Genomic DNA, 9,719 nt, shown 5'->3' on the forward strand with positions numbered 1-9,719 from the left:
ATGATGCTAATAGAAAAAATTCCTACTTATGCAATGAATGCCAAGAGTTGTGTTTTCTTCTCCATTTTAGATGCATTTTCTTTTTTTGTCAGCACTCATGGGTCTATATGTAGAAATAGGAAAGGAAGGTCCACTGGGAAGGCTTGGAAGTGGTGAGTATGTTCAGCTACAGCTCAAGACAATCCAAAGAAACCTGATTTCCAGAAAATGTTGATTCTGACATGTTTTTCTCCTTGAGCTACCTCAGACCGAATTATCCGAAGCAGGTTTGTTCATAATCACTAGTCATTCCTGAAATCTTATCCATTACATCTGGTAACAGAGATGAAATTGTTATATAAGCTGAAAAACTGTCTTTTCACCACGACTTTGCAATTTCCTTGGTTCAGAGTACAATGGACATACAAGCAAAAGGAAAATGATATTGTGAGAAGATCAAACTATTTTTATTTTAATGTTTGAAATAGAAATTCAGATGCATTGTAGCTTGTTAATTGTTTCAAAAAAAGAAAATCTGGAGTCATTTTTAGAACACAAAAATAGTAAAATGCTTTCTGAGCTTGGAAAAGCTGTTAAAATTGAACTGCTTGTGGTTTTCATCTCTGTCAACTAATATTTTAGTAAAAATCATTTTGTCATTAAAATTTCTGAAAGTTTCTATTTTCAGCACAAAATTCACACTTTTATTCATAAAGATGAAAGAAATGGCAAAATGGCTGTTTTGAAAAATCTTCTGTGCATTCCCTTAAGCTGGCCTTAACCTGGAAATTAGAATATTAGTTTAGGAAGGCCAACATTTTCATTAATTTTCTGCCTTGCATTTATCTCAATACTAGGCATAAAATCATGTACCATTTTCGCTTTGCAGTGGTAGGAAAACCCGCTAAGGATCATAATCTGCATTTTCATTTGCACAGAAAAAAATCTTAGTGATATAATCGGCATTGAGCTGCCTGTGAGGAACAGGAGATTTCATATACATCTTTCCATCCTTTTAGTGAGACCAATAAACTACCAATAAACTACTGAGATCAGTGATAAGGAAGAGTCAGAAATTAGTAGTTGAATATAAGCATGTTCCTCAAAGTCACCTACATACAGATACCACAATCTTTAATATATAAAAGACTGAATTAGGGCTTAGCAGCTACACATACAGCCCTCTGCTTTTTAAGTCTTCACCTGGCTTGAAATGTAGTTGTTACACAATGGCTGCTCGATGCTTCAAATAAAGAGGTGTTGACCTTTTATACTGCAAATATGGAAAAATCATAAAACAACCCTTCATTAAGTGCAGTTGGAACTAATTATTACTTTTACTGACATGCTCAGCTGACAGAGCATAAATTGTGTTGTAGTCCACCACATTTCCACAAGATGATTCCTCCATGTCAAGAAAGAAAGAAAGAGTGGGAACAGAACAGTGTGCTATTTTCTTTCATCCTTTGTCTCTTCTGGATAAAGTGAGCCTTTTATTTTCCATTGTTCTTAAATCAGAATTTCTAATAAATATGAAGACAGTTTCCATCTTTCTATCCCACCCAGATATTTGAGCTTCAATCACATGACAAGTAGATTCTCCCAAATCTCCAATAAAGATTAATTTTCTGATAAAACTGTATATTTTTACCAACATTCTGAAACAATTTGTTATTCTTTGTGTAATAACTTTGAAAAATAATGAACTCATTTATTATTGTTCATATTCTATCAGAGTCCTATTGTAATTGGGCATTAAATAATGTGTTATTAAAATAATATTTTTTACAGATTCATATGCTCACTGTGGGAAAGTGTGTCTTAATGGATAATGTCTTCTTATCAGTGCTAAATGAAGTTAAATAATCTGATTTTTCTATTTTCTGATTGCTTCCAGAAATTAATTTTAAACTGTGTCATAAGTAAATGGAATATTTATAGCTTCTTGCTGGGAGTATGTCTCCCCAGGGTGAGTATATGTGAGGATGTGGGAGGAGAAGATGAGAAGATTAATATAAAGACTTTCCAATAATCTAAAAATGAATGAGTTCATGCACTTTTCATTTTCTTCCTTCTGTACCTATGGCAAGATTAGTCCAAGCTATGAATGCAGGCGTGTGGTTTAAAGCGTGTTGAGTAACGTGAAATGCCAGATGGGGCTGTGTTACAGAGGCAGGTCAGGGTGCTGAGATGGTGTGAAGAGGAGCTGTGGATGAAGGTGAAGGAGAGGTTTGGGGCACTGCTTGAGTTCTTTTTCAAGTAGGGGAGGATCTGCAATAAAAGCATGAAAAGGAAGGTACTCATAAAATCTACTCTCATTTCTAAGTTCTGTCACTTCCCTCATTATTATTTCAGGTAATTATTTAAAAAAAACCCAACAGCTCTCTGTGCCTCAGTTTCTCCAACTGTAAAATGGAGAAAATGTCTGCCTCCAGTCTTAATCCACCCATGCTGGTAAAGTAAATTGCTGCTGGCAGTTGATTGTGATGATTGCAAATACAAAGTGATATAAGCTATAATTCTGCATGTCATTATTTAACAATAACAATTATGTAACAATTTTAAGAATGGCCCCTTTTATCTCTTGAACACTGTAAGTTCAATGTCTCACTGCTTTCTTGGTGGTATAGAAATGAGAGATCCCTCATAAATCATAACTATTCTCTGAATAACATTGCCAGTCTTCATTCTGCTCCTCGATGGGAACAAATTATTTTTGTACTCATTTTCTCTTCCCATAACTCCACACAGTGTAGCCTGGTTATTAGATCAGATACAAAAGTGAGCTTAATTATTATATCACAACTTGGAGGGGGGGGGGGGGGGGGCAGGATTCATATCATGTACTTCTAAGTACTGTTAGTGTAGAAGGAGAAAATATTGATCGGTATGTGCTAGTATTGTGAAGAATTGAACAAACTTACTGGGGAGGGAGAGGTCACCATATGGTGCCATTGTCATGAGGTAGACATACAGAAGTATCTTTCTTTATTTAAATCTCACAGGGATTTTTGCTTTAATGAGGAATGGTATTCTTCTAGGATTTTGTACTGGATCTCACAGATAGGACTGTCCGATTCCTGTTTCTGATTACCTATGTGCCAGTACACAAATAAATATCGATTTAGAATTTAACCACACCTTGCTTCACTGCTTTCTCTTCTCTTTAGCAACTCTTTGGTAATGCAATAATGTTACTGTTTAATGAAGGAGAACACTACTAATAAATGTGTAAGTCTCTAGGACCTATTTTTCTAGACATACTGAAGATGGTCTAGTAAGACCTTGAGAGACTGCAATTTACAGGGGCATACAATTACAGCTTATGGGTGTGCAGCGCTCTGCTAGTTCAAATGTTGGAGTGATGGTAGGAAGAAGGGAAGAAGATACAGAAGATAAGAAGGGATGGTGCCAGAGCTAGACAGAATGGTAAACCAGTAAAACCCACCAGCCTGGGCATTACAGCGAAGGTATACATACATACATAAGGGGACCTAATTTCAAAACTGTCATGTTGCCTTTTCCACGACCCTGTTCAATCTCCAAGAAATGGTCTGAGGCATGTTTTTAACCCTTCAGGGTGCCAGAATTGGCGAAAGCCCTCGTCTGCCTTGGGCTGTCCATGGCCTATTGGGAGTGTGACGGTTTGCGTGTCCTCCACATCTCCTCTGCACTGCTCGCCATGTCTGTGAGCACTTGGCAGGCACTGAATCCCTCCACATGCCCCACAGTACAGGCAGGTCAGGGTGAGCCCACTCACTGCTTGCTTTGGATTTGCTTTATATGTAAAAGCAGAACACCCTTGGCTTCCCACTTTAACGCTGATTAACACTTGATAAAGAAATAAAATACTTATGAAGTGAGTCGTAAGGCCAGGCTTTGAACTGCAAGAGGAGAAACAAAGCATTTCAAGCACAAAAGCCCATAGTCTGAATATACACCTAAAAGTTTCTATTTAGCTTCCCTTACAGAGGAGTTCCCAAAATGCCTCCTGGGTGTTGTAACTAAGGGTGTGAGTTTGCGACAGCACTTCTCCGTCTGAGAGATGCACTCCGCTCCGGATCACCTTCATCTCTCACTAGTTTCTTCTCCATAACGTGGCCATTTACAGATGGGAAGACTTAAATGTAACATTGATCTGTCTCTCATGGCTCCCAGGTTCACCTTCTGGGGCTGGATTAGGGAAGCTAAACTGCAGGTGTATCCAGGCATCACAGCTGATTTTAAGCCTATCTTTTCCTGCACCCTATCCCATAAACCAGCAACTACAGGGAGAGGCATCCTTCGTCTCCTCCTTTTAGGCTGCCTGTCATCCAGCGGTAGATGGCTTTCTTCCAGCAGCTTTTTGCTGCAGAATTTTGGTGCCTAAGAACAGTTTCAATGATTTAAATAAGCCTGACTGAACAGAAGATATTTTTTACTTTCTTGTTAAGGCTATATGGGAACATGTTATTTATTTAGCAGCTAGAGTCTGCATTCAAACATCAGCTCAACATTTGACTGTAATATATTTGTTTTAGTAGTTAAACAACTGCATTTGCTTTAATCCATATAGCTGGCCCTGTGCTTTTCAGAGTTGAGCGAAGATTGTTGGAGCTCTGAGACTGACTTTCAAGGTTCACTAGGATGACAACATCCATAAAATGACATTTACAGACTTGATAAGCATAATTCTTTTATAAGCAGTCACTAAGAAAGTAATGTTTAAATGCCAGTTTGATAAAGAAGACAGAAACAAGTCTGAGATTCAGGGAATATAAAAAAAAAATAAATGCAAAAGTAATTTCTGACCCAATTCAATTAGCAAATAAGGTTTGCTTTTTCAAATACCTGTAAAGAATAACTTGTACTGTGATTGCCATTGACATCAACTTCTAGAAAGCAACAAAGACCATATCCCATTCCTGGTGAATTCACAATCACAGATCCCTGCACATCACAGATCTCCAAAAGCTTTTTTCTTTTTGTTAGCAGTGATGTAAAGTTCAATCCCAACTAATCTGAGAATTTGCATCAATGCTGGTCTTCTGTAGTGACTTCATCACCAGAAAAAGCTTGGCCACTTCTTAGTGAGTACAGATTCACTATATTTGGTGCAATCTGTCTATAAGAAATATCATAAGGCACTATGATAGGCCCTTATTATTAATCAGGGATGTTATCACTGGTGTTCCATACTGTACTGCAATAGTATAGAAGTATCATACAAACATTTACAAGCAAATGGCTGTTCTCTAGTGAACTTTCTTTCCTTGTCTTTATTTCCTTTTCTGTTGTCCTTCAATTAATACATTACTTTGTGTCCTCAGTTCTTGTCCACTCTAACCAAGGGTTTTCCTGTACAGGTCATTCTGCCTAGTGTTGTCCTTTCCTGCTTCCTCCTCTCCCCTGTACACATTTCCTACATTCCTTAATCTTCATTGTTTCTTCTCTCCAGTTCTAGCCCCCAAACTTTCTAGCATTTTAACTTGTCTTTTTAACATGGGACATAAATGAGGAAAAGTCAAGTGGGAATTATTATCACGGTTGTCTGTATATTACCGAGCTGATTGTTGGAAGGCTGTATCTAGTTCTTATATACACATGCAAAAAATAGCAATGAGAAATTGGAAAACCAAATTATTAAAAGGTTCCCTATCCCTACCCTATGATAAAGAGAATTTATCTTATCAAAAAGAAAGTTAAGAGATGATTTCGTTGGTTTGCTGGTAGCACAGTGGAAAATTTGAGGTGTAAATGGCTTTTTATTATAGCAGAGGTTCAATGGATGGAAATAGAAGCCTGGTGCCAGAGCATCGATTTTAGTGGTGAGGGTAGTTAGCTGCTTAGTAAGCTAACTTTAGTAATCTCTCACTTATACATCAAGTTGATATAAATTATATTTCTCTTACTCTGGTGATCAGTCATTGATGAAACAATGAAGGGCAAACTGCGTCAGAAGGATTTTGTAAGGAGACTTTTTAATATGATGGAGTGTCCTTCAATAACCAAGTGAATATGCTTGGATTCCCTTTTCACATCATTTACAGTGACTTGCAACAGAAATAATGAAATCCTCTGTTATTGTAATAAAAAAAATTAAATATGTAATTTAAAATTAAAAAAAATCTTCATCTATAATTGAAGCACTAGAGGCCAAATTTTTATACCTGTTACACAATAATTTTGGAACAGCTGTAATTGAGAAAAGGACTTTACCTTTGAGTAATAGACAGCGAAATCTTGACTAACGGATCAAATCTTTCCTGATCTTAAAATAAAAAATAAGGCCAGTTAATTAAGTTTGTTCTTAGTCCTTTTTAAGGCAATTTTCAAAAAAATATTATCTAAGAAAAAAAGCCCAACACATAAAATGACAATTAAGTTATTTACATCTTGGAAGTTAATTCTGCACATAGTATAAATTAAAAACAATGGATCAAGCCTGTCAGACTGCCATTACAAGGCAGTTTTCTTTAAGTGACAGGTGACTGAGAACGTAGACTTGAGATTAGTGAACTTGAGTACATCTGTGTTAATCCACAGTAACAGAAAATGTGTTTATGGACCTTCTATTAGCCCAATCAACAAATTCCTAAAGCAAACACTTAATTTTAAGCACGGCTATAACTCTTATTGATTTTATTGGGACTTAGGCATATAATTAAAGCTAAGAATGTGCTTAATTAACTTGCAAATGTTCGTATCTTTTTACCCTTGTCTTTGCTAAAGTCAGCACGTGTTGCCTCTAATTTTGTCTGCTTGTTTTAATTTAGAATATTGATAGTTGTCTCTAATCTAGCAAAACTATTCATCATGATTTATAATAATCTTAAAGATTTAGGATCCTCATTTTAAATTATTAGAAAGTAGGAAATTTCTAGAAAGTTTCTTGAGTTGTTTTATTTAAAAGAGACCACAGAAATAACAAAATTAATTGATTTTTAGCCAGATGTTTTGCTAAAGATATTCACAAGATAAATTTACTTTTCAAAACAGACAAATACAAATTTATATATTACCAAAAAATGGAAAACTTGGTGACATCATTATGAGTTTGATATCGGATGATGACTGTGAATTTTCTCACACACGCTTTCAGTGGCAAAGAATCCCATCAATTTGATATATTGGTAATTTATCCTCTTCTTATAATTGGTTCTAGAGAGCATCCAGTCCAGGTGGCACAGCAGCAGTGCTGGATGAATACCACTTTTCACCTACCCATGCAATGGAGGGCATTGTCTTCTCTTTGGTGACAAAGGCAACCTGCATAACCTGCCACTCTTTCCCCGGTGAAATGATGCCTAATCAAACTGTCTGGTTGTATAATATTGTGGTTTAATCATTGCCTTCCAGCCGTAAACAGAATCTACATTCATAAATGTAATTAAAAATAGAATTACTCACTACTACTTGTCTTGGCTTAATTTGTTTACTTTTTTGTTAAAATATTAGCATATCAAGGGCCTTTGCCACTTTTATTCTTGTTGAACAATATCTTAATCTCAGTTTAGTCCTCAAGTCTACAGGTTTATACAGACAAGTCTACAGGTTGATAAAATGTGTTTCTAATTCCACTGCTGACAGTAGGATCGTTTCAAAGGAAAGTGCCCTCCAGCTCCTGTAGTCTGGTAGATTTTGTCCTTCAAGGAGTACTTCTCCAAAGAGGTCAGATGAATTCCTAGAGGTTGGTCAAAATATTTATGAAACAACCTTAAAAACTCTGTAAGAATTTGAGAAATCTTGTACTAATGCATCTTGCCTGCTGGGAAGGGGACAAAAGTTATACAGTGTGCTAATTTGTTACGTAGAACAGAAATGACACAGTGAAAATTGGAAGTCCTCTTACATCAAGTGAAATATGTGTTTTGTTCAAAGATACGTTATAGCTACCCGCTGAGTACAGGGAGATATCTTACTGCAGAAAATTTTGGTGCAATGTGTTGATTTCTGAGTATCTTGCCACAAACTACTAATTAATATAAAATGAAAAGTTCTCTCAATCTGTAATAGACTAAAAAAAGCCCATTAAAATTACTAGTGAATGGCATTTCAAAGATGATAATTTATTTTTGCCCTGAACAAGACACTTAAAACATTTTCAAGGACATCATGTCTTCAGGCTCTAAAATATCAACTAATTATCAAATCAATGATCATTTGGGGGAAAGTAATGAAGTATGGAAAATAACCACTTCAAATTATATAAGTCATTACTGTAAAGTATTTAAAACTGGTAAGTCATTAGCAAAGAGATTTAATATGTGGGTATTAAATGCCTTAAAAGTTTGATAAAAAAGGCAAATTGCATTTTAATTGTCATAATTTCCTTTAAAATAAGTAACTTGCCCTTTAAGCTCTTTACACTTATCCATCACTTGTTTATTTTTCTAAGGAAATATTCATTCATTTATTCAAATTATTTTCAGCTTTTTAAAAAAGTTCACATATCTTTATGTTAACGTCAAATATTGGGAGGTATTTGAAATAGCAGCCAGCAGAATGACTCAAAGTTCAAGACTCGAAATACTTAAGGAAATGCTTAACTTTAAGCTCATAACTAGTCAGTCCTCTGGAGTTCAATATATGCATAAATATTTCTAGGATTGGGAACCTGTTTATTGTATTTTAACACTTTTATTTGTTTAATCAACCATTGATTTACTGTATCAGTAGCTTCAAACCTTGTTACCCATTTCAAAGCAACTTTCCTCTTGTTTCTTTTTGAAAATAATTTATCCCATGTTTACTCATGAATGCACAGATGTGGAGGTAGGGAGTGAGGGGGAGAAGGAAGAAATAAAACAGCTTCTAGGGCTTTCCTTTGCTATGGTCTTTCTTTTTTTTTTTTTCTTTTGCCTCTGATGCATTTGTCACCAATACAGTCTGTAGGTAATGTGATCAGCGCTAACACCTTGGGCATTTGCCTGAAGTCCAGTCTATCCATTGTGCTTTTAGAAGTGTAGAAATTGAGCTAAGCACACTTGCTGAAAACAAGCAGAGACTGCACACTACCTCTATGCCACTTTATCAGTAGGAAAAAAGGAGTTTCTGTACATTCTTCAATCTCCCAATTTATCCATTTCCTATTCTGTATGTACACTATTGTGGAGAAACCCTTCCCTTTTTTATGAATTATAGGAAATAAAAGTTCTTGTCATGGGACACATGCAACTCCTGGACACAGGCATCACTCACGTACTTATGTGTAGTATTGAAGGAGCTACTACACCCAAGGTCTCATCACGATTTGGGTAGACAAGTCATGAAGATTGCTTTTTATCAAACCCCAACTGAATTCTGTACAACCAGCTGTCCACCAATGAATATAACCTACATATTATGTATGTAATAGGTATATGACAGATAAACTATATACCTGCTTATAAAACAGTTTTAGCCACATATTATGCATATTTCAAAATTTCACCAACTTTGAAAGAAAATTTGGGAGTTCAGGTGATAAGGACAAATCTGATTTAACTTTTAAGACAAGAGAAGCAAGAAGGATGCTGCCAAAATTTGCTGTCACATTACAACAAAATGTCCCTTTACTGACTTAAAATGCAATGGGGAAACAAAATTTTTCTCTAACCTCTCTACCTCTTTGTCCAACACTGCTAGTTCTCTGCCTCTCATGTTGGTGATTTTAGCTCTGACTTGACTCAGACATTCTATTTTCCTCAGTTATCCTCTAAACTATAAAGAACTGTTGCAAAGTCACTCCTCATGTTGACCTCTGGTTCAGATCCATTGGA

Source organism: Accipiter gentilis, chromosome 4, assembly GCF_929443795.1.
Source record: "Accipiter gentilis chromosome 4, bAccGen1.1, whole genome shotgun sequence".
Classification (NCBI taxonomy): Eukaryota; Metazoa; Chordata; class Aves; order Accipitriformes; family Accipitridae; genus Astur; species Astur gentilis.